The 17,423-nt window shown below is 41.2% G+C and overlaps 1 pseudogene; it reads right to left on the bottom strand.

The window, feature by feature from the left end:
• Positions 1-1,599: 1,599 nt before the first annotated feature.
• On the bottom strand, positions 1,600-16,767 carry LOC135527456 (leucine-rich repeat-containing protein 47-like; annotated as a pseudogene).
• Positions 16,768-17,423: the final 656 nt, after the last annotated feature.

Below are 17,423 nucleotides of genomic sequence, written 5' to 3'. Positions count from 1 at the left end.
GACTGTATGTTTGTTTATTCCATGTGTAACTCTGTGCTGTTGTATGTGTCAAACTGCTTTGCTTTATCTTGGCCATGTTGCAGTTGTAAATGAGAACTAGTTCTCAACTAGCTTACCTGGTTAAATAAAGATGAAATAAATCAAATGTAATTACAATAAGACTCCTGAACAGCTAATCAAATGGCTACCCAGACTATTTTCACCCCCCCCCCCCCCCTTTAACACTGCTGCTACTCTGTTTATTATCTATGCAGTCAATTTAACTCTACCTACTGTACATGTACATGACTCAATTGCCTCCTCTAACTGGTTCCACCACACATTGCTCTGTACCGGTACCCCCTATATAGTCTCGCTATTGTTATTTTACAGTTGCTCTTTAATTATTTGTTACTTTATTTTTTACTTAACACTTATTTTTCTTAAAACTGCATTGTTGGTTAAGGGCTTGTAAGCATTTCACTGTAAGGTCTACACCTGTTGTATTTGGCGCATGTATCAAATGCAATTTGATATGTAACAGTACCCCCGTGCTTTTCTAGTTAACCTGTAAATTCCCAAGCTGTTTTACAATTCAGTCAAATGGCCGTGCACAATGCATGCACAGCAACTGACCATAGAGGCATTTATGAAACCAACTTTCAGGGGTTTCCTGTGTTATTGAGGCCAAACACGTTTCTACGTAGAACAAAGCACTGGCTTTCAACATGTGCAATAAAGAAACGCATAACCACTGCTGCCTTCAAGGTTCAATTTATTTGAAAGATCTTTTAAATATTAAACATTATACATTTAATTAAAGAGGGGAATGGAAAAATGTTTTACACTTGTTTCAATGGTCATTATGTCTACACTCTACTGATCACAGGCTCGCTACAGGCGTATACAGTTATTGTACATGTCAAAAAGAATAATAATCTTAAACAAACGAGTTGCCTTTAGTGTGAAACTGGTCTGGTGTTCAACCTTCCCAAGTTCTCACGTCACCCCGCTCCTCCACTCTCTCCACTGGCTTCCAGTTGAAGCTCGCATCCGCTACAAGACCATGGTGCTTGCCTACGGAGCTGTGAGGGGAACGGCACCGCAGTACCTCCAGGCTCTGATCAGGCCCTACACCCAAACAAGGGCACTGCGTTCATCCACCTCTGGCCTGCTCGCCTCCCTACCACTGAGGAAGTACAGTTCCCGCTCAGCCCAGTCAAAACTGTTCGCTGCTCTGGCCCCCCAATGGTGGAACAAACTCCCTCACGACGCCAGGACAGCGGAGTCAATCACCACCTTCCGGAGACACCTGAAACCCCACCTCTTCAAGGAATACCTAGGATAGGATAAAGTAATCCTTCTCCCCCCCCCTTAAATGATTTAGATGCACTATTGTAAAGTGGCTGTTCCACTGGATGTCAGAAGGTGAATTCACCAATTTGTAAGTCGCTCTGGATAAGAGCGTCTGCTAAATGACTTAAATGTAAATGTAAATGTAAATGAAACAATATAAAAGTATAAAAACATATTTTAAGTTGGATAGGTAGTTTAATTATTTTATACCTTAAAATAGCAGAAGCTGCAAATAATAATCAAGAACATTAAGCAGGGCTATAATACACTATTTCCATGTTTGAGAAATGAGTGGCTGGAATCGATAATGCTACAAAAGAGAACCTGGCAATCCCAACACATTGAACATCTCATATACAGTACTGTGATTTTAACTGTGTGAGACTGTAATTGTATAAATCAAAAAAGGCGCAACTGTGGCACAACTACCAGATGACGTTCAGGTTGCCGACATCCGTGGAGAGGTCCATTTTGGACGGGTAGACGACCTTGAGGTTCCCATCAGGGTCCACGGTGCGAACCTGCTGGATGATCAGCTCTCCTGAGGTGGTACCATCTGAGGAGGGGTCTGGGGGTAAGTCTGATTCCCCCTCTGACCCAGCCTCCTCTCTGTGCTCCAACGTGAACTTGTTCAGCTCCGCCATTTTCTGAGAACGGAACAGAGACAGATGTGTTAATTGCTGACCATTGGGACAATGTGCTTCAGGTCTATTTGAGGAAGGAACTATGTGGAAAGGAACGCCTGGAGCCCTCATATTCAACTTTGGATCCCGAAGCCAGTTCCACTTTTTTTTCATTGTTCCCCTCTAATCAGGGACTGATGCAGACCTGGGACACCAGGTGTGTGCAATTAATTACCAGGTATAATAATGTTGTGTCTTTGGCTATGCCGGATTAAGTGATATGACATGCTATTCTATAAAATAATTGATCCGTAATTAATATTACCTGATTGAGCTAATCATGTAAATGTAATTAACTAGAGAGTTAAGCACCACAAAATAATATTTATCTTCCGAATAAACTCTTAAAGACCTAGTAATATTTTACATCAATAGCAGTCAATATTAATCGTCATCTTAATTCAGTCTCATCTGAAAGTTGTAAATTCTTGGTTATCTGCACGAACCCTGGCTCATAAGTTGAATCAGCAATACAAAATTGAGTTTAATTATTTATTTACGAAATACGTAACTAATCACACAGAATTACACATACACATAATTAAATCATAACTTGATTACAAATTACGTCATAAAGGAAAACGTCCCTAGCGGGCGGAACAGATATGACAGCTTGTTACACAAAAGAAAAGGGGCTGGGTGAAAGTGAAAGAGCGGGAAGACTGAGGAACAAAGGGCGAAGCTGTGCTATCGTAAATACAGTATCTTATGCATTCTAAATTACCGCCCATTTGGAAAAGGTAAATGCAATAATTATTTACTCTGAGCTGCACTTCGATAGGTTGATGGTAGATGGAAGGCCGTGTTGCCCAACCGAGTCCTTTGAAGACTGTCTCTGGTTGTCAGTTGGATATGTTCTAATAATGTCGTTGGGTGATAGACGGGATACTCTGTCTGTTCCTTCTTAACCCTCGTTTGCATCTGCTGTTGCTAACTCAACGGCTAGGAGGTATCACTTCTGTAGTGAATAAGAGTTCAAAGTTCATACCATTCGCAACCAAAAATCACGCTGATTTTGGCTTCGTTCTGTAAATATTATCTGAACCATTCTGACATCGGACGGTCGTCCTCACATCCTCGGAACAGGAGGTTATATTGTCGTCAAGGGCTTATATAAGAAGGGAGAGGAGGGCGTGTTTGAAAAGTTTTATAGCCCATGTCCCTTCACAGGGGCAGGCCACTGATTGAGCAGAGCCCTATCTTATGAAAACCCAAATCTCACATTTTAGAAGCTAAAAACACATTTCATCCCATCACGAATAATTTCATATTCAAACATTTAAATTCAACAACAATTCCATGTGAATCCGATAACTCTGATGTGTATACTTCCACTGTAGAGTTTATGTCAAATCAAAATCAAATCAAATTTATTTGTCACATACACATGGTTAGCAGATGTTAATGCGAGTGTAGCGAAATGCTTGTGCTTCTAGTTCCGACAATGCAGTAATAACCATCAAGTAATCTGGCTAACAATTCCAAAACTGCTACCTTATAGACACAAGTGTAAGGGATAAAGAATATGTACATAAAGATATATGAATGAGTGATGGTACAGAGCGGCATAGGCAAGATACAGTAGATGGTATCCAGTACAGTATATACATATGAGATGAGTATGTAAACAAAGTGGCATAGTTAAAGTGGCTAGTGATACATGTATTACATAAAGATGCAGTAAATGATATAGAGTACAGTATATATGTATACATATGAGATGAATGATGTAGGGTATGTAAACATTATATTAGATAGAATTGTTTAAAGTGGCTAGTGATATATTTTACATCATTTCCCATCAATTCCCATTATTAAAGTGGCTGGAGTTGAGTCAGTGTGTTGGCAGCAGCCGCTCAATGTTAGTGGTGGCTGTTTAGCAGTCTGATGGCCTTGAGATAGAAGCTGTTTTTCAATCTCTCGGTCCCAGCTTTGATGCACCTGTACTGACCTCGCCTTCTGGATGATAGCGGGATGAACAGGCAGTGGCTCGGGTGGTTGTTGTCCTTGATGATCTTTATGGCCTTCCTGTGACATCGGGTGGTGTAGGTGTCCTGGAGGGCAGGTAGTTTGCCCCCGGTGATGCGTTGTGCAGACCTCACTAACCTCTGGAGAGCCTTACGGTTGTGAGCGGAGCAGTTGCCGTACCAGGTGGTGATACAGTCCGCCAGGATGCTCTCGATTGTGCATCTGTAGAAGTTTGTGAGTGCTTTTTGGTGACAAGCCGAATTTCTTCAGCCTCCTGAGGTTGAAGAGGCGCTGCTGCGCCTTCTTCACGATGCTATCTGTGTGGGTGGACCAATTCAGTTTGTCTGTGATGTGTACGCCGAGGAACTTAAAACTTACTACCCTCTCCACTACTGTTCCATCGATGTGGATAGGGGGGTGTTCCCTCTGCTGTTTTCTGAAGTCCACAATCATCTCCTTAGTTTTGTTGACGTTGAGTGTGAGGTTATTTTCCTGACACCACACTCCGAGGGCCCTCACCTCCTCCCTGTAGGCCGTCTCGTCGTCTCATCTTATCATTGATGAGAATGTCTCAGATGACAACCGAACTGACATCATATTCATTAAGTACCACTGCATATGTTCAGTTGGTCGGATTACCAGAATATAGTTCATTTCCCCACACCTTCTGATGTTCACAGAATCTCTATGTTAACCAAGGATTTTGCAAATGTAACCTCAGTAGGGTAGAGAGAGGAAAAAGTGGGGAAGAGGTATTTATGATTGTCATAAACCTACCCCCCAGGGCAACATCATGACAATACCAAACCAGCAGGCTCCAGTGTAAGAATGTAATACCCCTGCCATAGAGATTGGTTGTTGAATAGAGATTTAAAGGCTGGATTGAAATATGTACACATTCAATTGAAAAACAAAATAGATAATATGTATAAACTCAAAGTCTTTACATTACATTTACTTTCTTATAAAAAAATAGGTTAATGTAAAGACTGAGGTTATACATACTGTATCATCAATTTTGTTTTTCTATTTACACAATGAAATGTGTATGGTGGCAAATTGGGTTGAAGGTTTTCTAAACTTCTCACAGACTTGCCCTGCTCAACTCCTGTTTGCTGACACGGTAAATTATTCAGGGGGGCATATATATGATCTGTCAGTGAGATTGTGGAAATACAGGACATGCATTCCCAGAGCAGGAAGTCGCATCTCAACAGCGCAGAGTTTTACCTTTCAAGTCATTCTCCTCCAAATGCCCTCTCTACCAGTCAATTCAAGTTCAGCTAATTTCAGTTCCATTTCAGTTAGTCATTTCAGGAAATGAATGATTCAACACATTCACTAAATTCTCAAGATCAATCCCAAACTGACCTTCCAGCCTTCCATCACCACACCAAATCCAAAATGTACCCTACCACAATGGCTATTCTAGAATAGGAATCATAGTGTGGATTAAACCCTTATCGGCTGCTTTGTTTCGACAAAGCTGTCATTGAAATGCATCTGCTGCTGTGTGTACTGTCGTGGACAATCTTAACAAAATGTAACACTTACAAGAACTTGTGAATTCAATATAGGCTTTTAATACAAACATATCAGAAGCCTAGATGGTCCGCGGAACACACACTTGTCCAGAGCACTGGCTCTGATTTATACACATACAACATATGAGTCCATCCCACATGCAAATGAAGTTACTTCCCTCAGTCCATCTGCCACCATTATATCCCAATCTGTGCATCCTGCTTGTTCAGCTCGATAACGCACATATCTGCTTTCAGTCAAGTTATAATGGTGACAGGACCTCTTCATGTCCCAAAAATAATACATGCCCATCTTATGCTATGGGCCCCCTTACGTTCAGCCTGGTGTGTTCTTTGGTATGTCTGTCCTTATTAGGACTCGTAGACTATGTGTCTCTTCTGACATTCCTTCAGCATCTTCATGTCCTAAAAATATATGGCCTATGTCTATAGTCCATCAGTTGGTCATTTGGCTGACCCCCTCCTTTGTATGGCCCTCTGACCTTGGTTTGTTCAGCTGTACTATGCTCTCATGGCCTTACACAATAGCCAATGCATTTTACCAGAATGGCAAATGCACTCTAAGTGTATCTTTCTCTTCTGTTACAGTATTATGTTCCTCCCTATATGTACATCTTTCTCCCACAGTACCGGTGGGTGTGAGGCACACAGGCAGCTCTAGGGTTGCAGCTGTATTATGAGCTGTATGTTTAGGCGGTGACATCGTACACCGCCGGGCCAGTCATGCCAGGCCAATGAGCTCACTGATTCCATTGGGAGCCAGTGGGGCCAGGGTACAGATGTCAAAACAGCATGACACCCTGAGACTGAGCAAGACTTTTCTGCTCTCGCCAATCGCCACTGTGTGTGTCTGACCAATGCATTTATGTGCAAATGCTGTTTAATTCATGCAATCAAATGCAGTTTGTGTTATGTATGTGCATTGCAAAGTAGGATTCAGCCCTACTGTATGTCTCTTTGTATACAGAGAAAGAGATGAGCTTACCACTATGAGGCCAACCATCACATCTTTACAGATCTGCAGGCTGGTAGAACTGGTAACTTCTAAGAACAGCCCCTTAGTCGTCTTCCTGATCTAGAATACGGGATAAAGGTACTGTACATCAATTGCATGTAATATTGTCTACAGCTAAAGCATCAAACAATTTTTTATTATAAAATCGATTAAATATGTAAAATATATGAACATGTACAGTACCAGTCAAAAGTTTGGACACACCTACTCATTCAAGGGTTTTTCTTAATTTTTTACAATTTTCTACATTGTATAATAATAGTGAAGACATCAAAACCATGAAATAACACATATGGAATCATGTAGGAACCAAAATCATGTATTAAACAAATCAAAATATATTCTTCAAAGTAGCCACCCTTTGCCTTGATGACAGCTTTGCACACTCTTGGCGTTCTGTCAACCAGTTTCATTAGGTAGTCACCTAGAATGCATTTCAATTAACAGGTGTGCATTGTTAAAAGTCAATTTGTGGAATTTCTTTCCTTCTAAATGCATTTGAACCAATCAGTTGTGTTGTGACAAGGTAGGGATTGGGATACAGATGATAACTCTATTAGGTAAAATACCAAGCCCATATTATAGCAAGAACAGCTCAAATAAGCAAAGAGAAATGACAGTCCAACATAGCTCTAAGACATGAAGGTCAGTCAATACGGAACATTTCAAGAACTTTGAAGGTTTCTTCAAGTGCAATCGCAAAAACCATCAAGCGCTATGATGAAACTGGCTCTCATGTGGACCGCCACAGGAAAGAAAGACGCAGAGGTTCCTCTGCTTCAAATAATAAGTTCATTAGAGTTACCAGCCTCAGAAATTGCAGCCCAAATAAATGCTTCACAGAGTTCATGTAACAGACACATCTCAACAACTGTTCAGAGGAGACTACGTGAATCAGGCCCTCATGGTCGAATTTCTGCAAAGAATCCACTACCAACGAACACCAATAAAAAGAAGAGCCACTAAACACGAGCAATGGACTTTAGACCGGTGGAAATCTGTTCTTTGGTCTGATGAGTCCAAATTTGAGATTTTTGGTTCCAACCACTGTGTCTTTGTGAGATGCAGAGTAGGTGAACAGATGATCTCCGCATGTGTAGTTCCCACCGTGAAGCATGGAGGAGGAGGTGTGATGGTGCTTTGCTGCTGACACTGTCAGTGATTTATTTAGAATTCAACGCACACTTAACCAGCATGGCTACCACAGCATTCTGTAGCAATACGCCATCCCATCTGGTTTGCGCTTAGTCGGACTATCATTTGTTTTTCAATAGCACAATGACCCAACACACCTCAAGGCTGTGTAAGGGCTATTTGACCAAGAAGGAGAATGATCGATTGCTGCATCAGATGACCTGGCCTCCACAATCACCCGACCTCAAGCCAATTGAGATGGTTTGGGATGAGCTGAACCGCAGTGACAACAAGTGCTCAGCATATGTGGGAACTCCTTCAAGACTGTTGGAAATGCATTCCAGGTGAAGCTGGTTGAGAGAATGCCAAGCGTGTGCAAAGCTGTCATGACGGCAAAGGAGGGCTACTTTGAAGAATCTCAAATATAAAATATATTTTGATTTGTTTAACACTTTTTCAGTTACTACATGATTCCATATGTGTTATTTCATAGGTTTGATGTCTTCACTATTATTCTACAATGAGTAGGTGTGTCCAAACGTTTGACTGGTAATGTATATATATTTTTAAATATATAATTTAAAAGAAAAAAATCTGGGAGTGCTGCAGGACCCTCAGCACCCATACTTCCCGTGGGCAATATGCTCACTCGCACACACACTTTAACTTGGTTTTCTCGCTGTTGGTGATTGGTGGAAATGAGATCACATGATCCTCTGCATCCACCAGACATGGGTAGAGTTCTTTTCCATCAAGAAGCTGCAGGTATCTGAGTAAAATAAAAAAGCCAGGTAACTTAAGCTGAGAAAATTTGAATAATTATTCTCATGCCAACGATGGCTACAATTAAGCAATAAGGCCCGGGGGGGTGTGGTATATGGCCAGTATACCACAGCTAAGGGCTGTTCTTACGCACAACGCAATGCGGAGTGCCTGGATACAGCCCTTAGCCGTGGTATATTGGCCATATATCACAAACCCCCCAAGGTGCCTTATTGCGATTATAAACTGGTTACCAATGTAATTAGATCAGTAAAAAAACATGTTTTGTCATACCCACGGTTTATGGTCTGATATACCACGGCTTTCTGCCAATCAGCATTCAGGGCTCGAACCACATAGTTTATAATAGCCAATATAACCCTTTAATAACAGCATAGTGTTAGTAGAAGGTCCACATCTATACTCATTGTGCAGATTGAAACCAAATAAACGTGACAGTGGTTTGAGCTTTTTTAAAACCGCCCAAAATACTGTGGCATGTTATTTACAAGTTGTCAACCTTGCCTTTTACCATATCTAATCTTATTTGATTTAGCTAACCGAAACTAAGGAATTGCTTGATAAAAACAATGTATAAGCGAGTAGGAAACCACACCAACATACTGTAAATGAAAAATTAAATAATATAAATGTTTAATTTAAGAAGACGGGCATCAACCGAGAGGCCACTTTTCGTGAATTTGTTTTTTGCCATCTCCCTTTAATAAAAAATAAAAAGAATGGGCATCATCAATTTGGTTTAAATAATGCAAAAACAAAGTGTTGGAGAAGAAAGTAAAAGTGCAATACGTGCCATGTAAAAAAGCGAACTTTTAAGTTCCTTACTCAGAAGAGAACATATGAAAGCTGGTGGTTCCTTTTAACACGAGTCTTCAATATTCCCCGGTAAAACGTTTTAGGTTGTAGTTATTATAGGAATTATAGGACTATTTCTCTCTATACCAATTGTATATCATATACCTTTGACTATTGGATGTTCTTGTAGGCACTATAGTACTGCAAGCCTTATCTCGGGAGTTGATAGGCTTGAAGTCATAAACAGTGCTTTGCTTCAAACATTGCAAAGAGCTGCAGGCAAACGCAGGAAAGTGCTGTTTGAATTAATGCTTATGAGCCTGCTGCTGCCTACCACCGCTCAATCAGACTGCTCTATCAAATATCAAATCATAGACTTAATTATAATATAATAAACACACAGAAATACGAGCCTTAGGTCATTAATATGGTCAAATCCGGAAACGATCATTTCGAAAACAAAACGTTTATTCTTTCAGTGAAATACGGAACCGTTCCGTATTTTATCAAACGGGTGGCAACCCTAAGTCTAAATATTGATGTTACATTGCACAACCTTCAATGTTATGTCATAATTATGTAATATTCTGGCAAATTAGTTACGGTCTTTGTTAGGAAGAAATTCACACAGTTCGCAACTAGCCAAGTGGCCCAAACTGCTGCAAATACCCTGACTCTGCTTGCACTGGAACGCAAGAGAAGTGACACAATTTCCCTAGTAAATATTTCCTGCAAACATGAATTTCTTTTAACTAAATATGCAGGTTTAAAAAAAAGATATACTTGTGTATTGATTTTAAGAAAGGCATTAATGTTTATGCTGACCAACTGGCAGGTGTCTTCACTGACATTTTCAACATATCCCTGATTAAGTCTGTAATACCAACATGTTTCAAGCAGACCACCATAGTCACTGTGCCCAAGAACACAAAGGCAACCTGCCTAAATGACTACAGACCCGAAGTACTCACATCTGTAGCCATGAAGTGCTTTGAAAGGTTGCTAATGGCTCACATCAACACCATTATCCCAGAAACCCTAGACCCACTCCAATTTGCGTACCGCTCAAAAAGATCCACAGATGATGCAATCTCGATTGCACTCCACACTGCCCTTTCCCACCTGGACAAAAGGAACACTTATGTGAGAATGCTATTCATTGACTACAGCTCAGCGTTCAACACCATAGTGCCCTCAAAGCTCATCACTAAGCTAAGGATCCTGGGACTAAAAACCTCCCTCTGCAACTGGATCCTGGACTTCCTGAAGGGCCACCCCCAGGTGGTGAGGGTAGGTAGCAACACATCTGCCACGCTGATCCTCAACACTGGAGCTCCCCAGGGGTGTGTGCTCAGTCCCTTCCTGTACTCCCTGTTCCTCAGATGACTGCATGGCCAGGCATGACTCCAACACCATCATTAAGTTTGCAGACAACACAACAGTGGTAGGCCTGATCACCGACAACAATGAGGCAGCCTATAGGGAGGAAGCCAGAGACTTGGCCAGGTGGTGCCAGAATAACAACCTATCCCTCAAAGTAACCAAGACTAAGGAGATTATTGTGGACTACAGTAAAAGAAAAGGAGGACCGAGCATGCTCCCATGCTCATCTACGGGGCTGTAGTGGAGAAGGTTGAGAGCTTCAAGTTCCTTGGTGTTCACATCAACAACAAACTAGAATGGTCAAAACACACCAAGACAGTCGTGAAGGGGGCACGTCAAAGCCTATTCCCTCTCAGGAAACTAAAAAGATTTGGCTAGGGTCCACAGATCCTCAAAAGTTTCTACAGTTGCAACATCGAGAGCATCCTGACTCGTTGCATCACTGCCTGGTAAGGCAACTGCTCTTCCTCTGACCGCAAGGCACACATCACTGGGGCCAAGCTGCCTGCCATTCAAGACCTCTACACCAGGTGGTGTCAGAGGAAGGCCCTAAGAATTGTCAAAGACCCCAGCCACTCCAGTCATAGACTGTTCTCTCTACTACCGCAAGGCAAGCGGTACCAGAGTGCCAAGTCTAGGACAAAAAAGGCTTCTCAACAGTTTTTACCCCCAAGCCATAATACTCCTGAACAGGTAATCAAATGGCTACCCAGACTATTTGCATTGTGTGCCCCCCCACCCCTCTTTTTATGCTGCTGCTACTCTCTGTTTATCATATATGCATAGTCACTTTAACTATCCATTCATGTACATACTACCTCAATTGTGCCGACCAACCAGTGCTCCCGCACATTCGCTAACCGGGCTATCTGCATTGTGTCCCACCCACCACCCCATCTTTTACGCTACTGCTACTCTCTGTTCATCATACATACATAGTCACTTTAACCATGTCAACATGTACATACTACCTCAAACAGCCTGACTAACCGGTGTCTGTATGTAGCCTCGCTACTTTTATAGCCTCGCTACTGTATATAGCTGTCATGTCTTGTTATGTCTGTTCCTGTCCTTTCTCTTCATTCTCTCTCTCTGCTGGTCTTTTTAGGTTACCTTCTCTGTCTCTCATCCCTCAGCTGTTCTACATTTCCCCTAACTAGCTCATTCTCTCTTTCCCCACCTGTTCTCTCTTCCCCCTCTGATTAGGTCTCTATTTCTTTCTCTGTTCCTGCTACTTTCAGTGTCTGATTCTTGTTTGTGTTTTTTGATGCCAGAAGCAAGCTGTCGTCTCGTTTGCTTCCACCTTGTCCTGTCCTGTCGGAGTCTGCATGGCAGGTGCAACCTGCATTATACTACGTTCTTTTGTTCCATTGACTACGTTGGAAGAGGATTTATGCCATTCCTGTTTTTTATTAAAGAACTCTGTTTTCTGTTAAAACCGCGTTTGGGTCTTCACTCAAGTTCATAACAATAGCCTGTCTTTTACTGTTGTTTTATTTCTTTACCTACCTATTGTTCACCTAATACCCTTTTTGCACTATTGGTTAGAGCCTGTAAGTAAGCATTTCACCTTAAGGTCTACTACACCTGTTGTATTCAGCGTACGTGACAAATAAACTTTGATTTGATTTGAGGTACATTGGCAACGATAGTGCTTTTTTGCGAATGCACTTTTGATAAATCATCACCCGTTTGGCGAAGTAGGCTGTGATTCAATGACAAATTAACAGGCACCGCATTGATTATATGCAACGCAGGACAAGCTAGTTAAACTAGTAATATCATCAACCATGTGTAGTTAACTGGTGATTATGTTAAGATTGATTGTTTTTTATAAGATACGTTTAATGGTAACTAGCAACTTACCTTGGCTCCTTGCTGCACTCGCGTAACAGGTGGTCAGCCTGCCATGCAGTCTACTCGTGGATTGCAATGTAATTGCCGTCCAAAAATGCCATTTACCGATTGTTATGAAAACTTGAAATCGGCCCTAATTAAATCGGCCAGGCCATGCCGAATAATCGGTCGACCTCTAGTTTGTATCATTCACAACTAAATTTTCCATATCTCTAAATCTAGCGTACAGGACCTGTTTCAAATGATCACATTTACACTCAACATAGCCACTTCATATGCACACTCCGGAATAGGAAACACATCCTTTGTATTTTATTCGGCCAAGTTCAATTATTTTCTTCTTACTGTACAATAATGGCACCGGAATTATAAGCATATTTTGTCTGCTAAATTTTGTCTGCTAAATAACAAGCCTACCACCTACGGCATGGCACATAGCCAGATAACATACAGTAGGCCAACTCATTCTGTTCTTCTGAAATACATTTTCTTTACGTTTCTTTAGACCTGCCAAAAATAAGTAATGGATTTATTGTGATGTTGTATATTCAATTGATTTATTCGACTTTTCTAAATGTAGCTGTTCCAAAGACATGCATCAGCTGTTTGTATACAGCCTGTACGCGTAGAGGCCTCGAGATGCTAAATGTGTTCATGTTAATGAATGATCAATTACCGTTAGACCGGCAGTCTTTTGCATGACAGTAACCGGCTGACAAAATTTCATGACCACCACAGCCCTATAGAGCCCCAGCGGAGGTGCCATAATACCCATAAAACCTGGTGGTGAAACAGGGAAATGGTTCCAATCGTTTTTCCACCATTCCTTTTTCCCATAGAGGATTTTAGAAACACTTAAAATAATGATTGTGTTTCGTGTAAGTTTACCCTGGCATGACGTTTTGATAACCATGTTAATCTCTCAGGCATGGTGACTTTAATCAATATATGTGTCTCTCCAGCTGACACTCCACATCATTTTGCATAAAAAGTGTAGCTAGTTAGTGCTGTTTGTTTAGGCGATTTTACAGCTATCAATTTAGGAGTCTACAATCTCACCATGTTTTTATTTAGTTCTGTCCTTGAGCTGTTCTTTTCTATTAAAGGGATACTTCGGAATATTGGCAATGAGTTTCAAGGAAGTTACTAACTAGCGCTAGCGTACAGTATGGGTATCTACCATAGACTTCCAGTTTTTTTAAACTAATGCTAGTTAGCATTGTCTCGCAAAACTTTAACTTCCTTCATACTGGACACAGAGACATAAAATGGTATCCACAAGTTTATCTGATACTGGGGAAGTATGTAAAGGCCTCATTGACAAAATCCCAAAGTATCCCTTTAATGTTCCATATTATGTCATGTTTCAAGTTTTGTATGCACCCCAGGAAGAGTAATGGGGATCCAAATAAAATAATGGGGATCCAAATAAATTACCAAATACGAAATGACCATGCAACGGCATCATGCAATGCACCTTGGACTGAAGAGGCAGACAAATAGGACAAATGTTGTGAAACCTCGTTAAATTACACATTTCTTGAGGTAGGAATATCGCAAAAATATGATCAATGGCTCATTCGAGAGAAGACAACATCCTGTGTTATGACATCACCCGGTATTGAAATCTGACATGTATGATAGACGTTTTCGCAATCTAAAAGTCGTATTCCTATTAACTTCCAGTGTAGTGAGAGACGCTTTATCGCAATGCTACATCATCCCTGTCAAATTTCTGCCTGCTTGAGTGGCAATAGCTCAGAACACATGAAAACATGAAATGACCCCAGGAATCGACAGAACATTGTTCAGAGATGCACAAGAACAATATAACATTCAAAATGGGTGAATCTTTCCTTTAAAGACAGGTGCTAATACTCACTTGTGGAGGCCAGAAACATTCTGCCTCTTCCTCAGTTACCTCTGGTCTTCTCCCACTCCAGCTGCAACTGCTCCACCGCAGTCATCTCCTTACGGCCCAGGGGGACTATCTAGTGAACAACAGTTTATGAGAGAGTTGTGCTCCTTTCAAAATATTATTTGCTTGTTTAAATGACCTTGAATGGAACTGAAATGCATTGACACAAACCTGAATGCAGTTTTTGAATACAATGATTTGCCAAGAGTGACGGACAACAACTAGCAACAATGTTATTTTGTGAAGACATATGCAGGTCTTTCAATAAGACTGATAATTCTATTGCCTGGCTTTGACATAACATACAGCAAAAAGGATAATGTATTATTAAGAATGGAATAATGTGATGGCTCACAATTGCTGATTAGAGTGTCCTTCAAAATACTGGATTCTACAAAAAAAAACTGAGTTACCATGTCCAATAGAAAATCAGCCTTCTCTAGAGACCTTTATAAGACTGTCTGCATAAACTACTTTAACAAAGACATGGGACAAGGTCCTGAGAAATGTCATCATAAACCAATCCAATGCAAAGAGTTTGAAATACATAGCTAAATAGCTCAAGCCAGTTGACTTGAATATTTGTGGCTGTCTAACGTGGTATGAGGAAAATGTCATGCAATGTTGCATCTTACCTTTAATATGGGAGGACACCTGGCATCATACATGAGAGGTCCTTTGAGTAGCTGCATGTCGTGAGTTGCGATGGTTGCAGTTGTCCTTTTACCACATAGGTCATCGTGAAGTTTGGTCTGAACCACAACAGACAAGAGAGAAAGAGTTGTGAATAATGCAAGAGGCTATTGAGGATGGTGAGTTTATGTCCATTTATGTGCTTGAGTTTATTTTGTAAACTTTTCTTAATCTGGGTCCCATACTGCACTAAGAAACTTCGAGCCTACATTGTTACCTTGCCAAATATGACTGTCAAAGACAGCAACGTAAGAGTCGGCTAACGCAGAAACAGACTGGCTCCTAGATGAACATGTTCTCATCTCAAAACAATGTTACCTGAGCAGCCAGGAATCTCTTTAGTGCATTCCCGGACCTGAAGTTCATGCCTCTGACCACACAGCACACCAAGTATGGCCTCACATCCTCCAGCTCGTTGGCGACCTTTACAGTGAATGCCCCGGGGTTGTCAGAAATGTGAAGCACCTTCACCACCAGCCGGTTCAACTTATCCACCTCATCCTCGTCCTCCTCCACATTCTTCTTCTTCTGCTTGCGCTGCTTTTTGGTCTGGGTCTTCTCTGCGTTCCGGCCCCCGTCGGCCTGCTTGCTGCCTTTGCCTCTGCCATCGGCCCGAAGGTGGTCCAGGATGGACTTGGTCTAGCAACCGTTGACCATCTTCTCCAGCCGCTTGTCTTTTAGTTTGTTTCCCTTGAAGTTGATCTCCTTCAGCCTGGAGCAGTCGCTCAACTCATAGGGGATGTCACGGAGCTTGTTGTTGGATAGGTCAGAAACCTGGAGAGGAACATTTCATATTTTTGTTGTTTTTAGTTCATGTTATTACATTCAGTGTTACATGCGTGTTACTGCATTCAACTAAGATGAATAACCAAACGGGGCTTCATCCAGTTCTCAGTTGTCTCACCATCTAAAAGGCCTTTGTGCAAGGAAAATGTCACAACAGTCTCAGGTCCGTTCAATACATTGTTGATGAGTAGAACTGAGAGAGGTACCTTGTCAATCATGACCATAATAATGCAGAAGGAATAAACAAGATGCAAGAATGCATATTTTAGGTAGCAGTACAATATATGACCCATCTATTTTAGTCACACACCTTTAGAGCAGAAAGCATGTGAACATTTCCACTCGGGTCTTCAATGTAATTCTCAGAGGCAATGACAGTGCTGAGGAGATCCAGGCGATAGATGTCATCAGGGAACCGAGTGATGCCATTTTTTGACATGTTGATGATGGAGAGCTTCGTGCAACGACACAGTCCACCTGGCGGTGACTGATATTGTTGCAGCTCACGTTGAGTGTATTGAGCTCGCTTATCTGGGTTATCTCATCAGGCAAAGCTTTCAGGGTGTTGACTGAAATGTCGAGGACTTTCAGTGACTTCAATTTTCCAATGATTTTTGGAATAGAGGAAAGCTTATTCCTACAAACAATCAAGCTTGTAAGGGTGGTCAGATGTTTTATGTCTCCATGAATTTCTGTCAAACTTGGGCATTGGATGATTTCTAGGTCATTTAGGAGCTTGAGAGAATAGATTGCGGAACATAGACCTCCATTCGAGGATATCTTTTCATCGATAACTGCACCTTGCAGGACCAGTTCGCGTCTCTTCTCTTTTGCGGCTTTCTCTATTTCTGGCCAACTATCTTGAACATCCATGATGCTATACCAGACCCGGAAGAAAGCAAAGTCATGCCTCCTGGAAATACTTGAGCACAGACTCTTTAAAACGTTTATATGCCAAATGGAAGACGCAGTGAAACATGAAACCAGCAGTGGAGATAAAAAATGCACAGTGCACGTGCAGACTGGATGCTCCAAATGTTTTGGATGGAAGATGTAACGGACTACAGTCCCACACGCACCTAGGTGGACTAGTTGTTGATAGCGGTGGTTATAGAGATGAAATGGGACATTAGCAAGCTGTATTTTTTTATTTCAATGTTCATGGTAAGATATACTTGATATATTAGTAGTTATACCATACTTTAATAGAGAATACTTTGTATTAAAACTGTGGTTTTATTGTGCCTCAGATTTTTACAATTCTAAATAGAAAAACTAAACGTATTCCTTCCCACCGCAGGGACGTCAAACGCAAACAATGAAATACGAGCTGAAATAATAGTTTAGAGCATTTAAATGTATGCTACAGTATTTAACTTTTTTGAAGGGGCATACATTCGACATTTGAAAATATTATGGCAGAATGATATCCCAGGTTAGCCAACACATCTATGCTAGATAGCTTTATGGATAATCTGAATATTACTATGTCAATTCATTGTAGAGTGTAGTTAGCTATCAAGGTTTAT

Source organism: Oncorhynchus masou, chromosome 33 (genome assembly GCF_036934945.1).
Source record: "Oncorhynchus masou masou isolate Uvic2021 chromosome 33, UVic_Omas_1.1, whole genome shotgun sequence".
Lineage (NCBI taxonomy): Eukaryota > Metazoa > Chordata > Actinopteri > Salmoniformes > Salmonidae > Oncorhynchus > Oncorhynchus masou.
Note: the sequence above shows the minus strand (reverse complement) of the source record. Positions and strands in the feature narration are given on the sequence as shown.